General features: G+C 34.9%; 1 long non-coding RNA gene across 1 annotated transcript in view; it reads left to right on the forward strand.

The window, feature by feature from the left end:
• Positions 1-739: 739 nt before the first annotated feature.
• Positions 740-1,634, forward strand: part of LOC107104339 — a 37,273-nt gene continuing 36,378 nt past the window's right edge. The window contains exon 1 of the long non-coding RNA XR_001482246.1: positions 740-1,090. This is a non-coding gene — a long non-coding RNA (uncharacterized LOC107104339). The remainder of the gene's footprint in view (positions 1,091-1,634) is intronic.

The following is a 1,634-nucleotide window of genomic DNA, read 5'->3' on the forward strand; positions in this document are numbered from 1 at the left end:
GTCTNGATGAGGGAGGTCTTGCTGGTCCCAATATGCTCTTACCTGTGTTTCATTTCAACATCTTTTTCTGAATTGGATGGCGCACATGACGTGAAATAAATATTTGTAAACATTAAACCGAAGCCAAAACTAACGAGTAATGTTTGTTTTAAAAATGCCAGGAACAGAAAGAACAGAAACTTGTCTGAAAATGTAATGAGAAGAAGTCAGAAGTAGGGAAGAAAAATAAGTAACTAAGTAAAGTATAGATGCCTAATAAGTGTACTTAAGTACAGTAACAAAGTATTTGTACACACCTCTGGTTTTCAATTACTTTGGCGCCTTTCTTGAAATGTATTATTTCTGTTTCATTCATTTTATCCACCAACATGACCTGTTTCATTCTTATGAATATTCTTTTAGGTATTTTCCAAACCCTTTCTTAAATCAGGAAGACTCTTTATAGTGACTTTTTTTTTCCAGGCTGCCCATAAAGAAAATCCTGTAAGGAGTGGCATGAATCCCCTTTGACCTCTTATAATAAAATTGACGTGCATTATGTTATCATCCAGAATAGATATTTCCACCTGATTAAATTTTCCTCACTTACAGCTATTTTTTAGGAACTTTTTCCCCCTGTCTCCACTGTGTAATGCTCTTTAGATTGTGTCATTTCCTGTTGTCTGGGTGAAGCTGCCTAATCTGAAGGTTTTCAGCATTTGAAACAGGAGCAGACCTTAATTGCGAAAGTGAAAGTAAATATGTCACTTTCTATGGGGGAGGAGATCTGCGTCAGTGCAGTGCAGAAGCATTTTAAGGAGCTCTGCTGCACGGTGGGCTCCGGACACTTTATGCCAACCTTTTCTGAAGCATGAATAACCTGTTGAGAAACTCAGCAATCGCCTGTTGTCTTTGTTTTTTGGACAAGCTTATGTCAGATGAAAAGAAAAGCTCGCTTGCAATACTCATTTTGTGAATAAGAACAATCGTTTACGTGGACATAGCCGGACAGTAGAAACTGATATTTTTTTTTTTTGGAAAACATCAGAGAAAGTCTGCGCGGAAACACTTTGGATCTGCGGACATTTTGGACTCGTTCAATGAGAACCAGGTAATTGCGCATGCCCTGCAAACAGAAACTTTCATTAATAATTATGTTTTTGAGTGCTTATAAACAGCCTCGTTGATCATCTTATTTACTCACTTTATTTTTTTATAATTTTGCCAAAAGTAGATCAATAGATCAATCAAAAATACATAAATAAATAAATAAATTAATTAATCAATCAATAAATAAGGATACTTTCTGTTTTTTGGTTGCATTTTATTGTGCGTTTAACAATAAAAAAACATTAATTCAGAATTTAGATTTTAGTTTGTTAAACAAATTTTAAATTTTAGTAACCTGTACAGATTCGAGCAAAGTTTGAACAAGAACAATAAAGGATGATTTCCCATATTTTTTCCAAAATATTTCCCAGATTTTGGCCAGTCGCTCATATTGGATAGCAAATCTAAATTAATGGTCCTGAGTTTCACCTTGTTGGTCTGCCATATAGCCCACCTGCATGGGCGGAGTCATTAATAATAATATCATTAAAAATCATCTTTAAAGAACCTTTGGTACGGAAGAGGATTAGGGCCACTGGAAAAAA

This window comes from Cyprinodon variegatus, unplaced genomic scaffold (genome assembly GCF_000732505.1).
Source record: "Cyprinodon variegatus isolate N-32 unplaced genomic scaffold, C_variegatus-1.0 Scaffold1698, whole genome shotgun sequence".
NCBI lineage: Eukaryota > Metazoa > Chordata > Actinopteri > Cyprinodontiformes > Cyprinodontidae > Cyprinodon > Cyprinodon variegatus.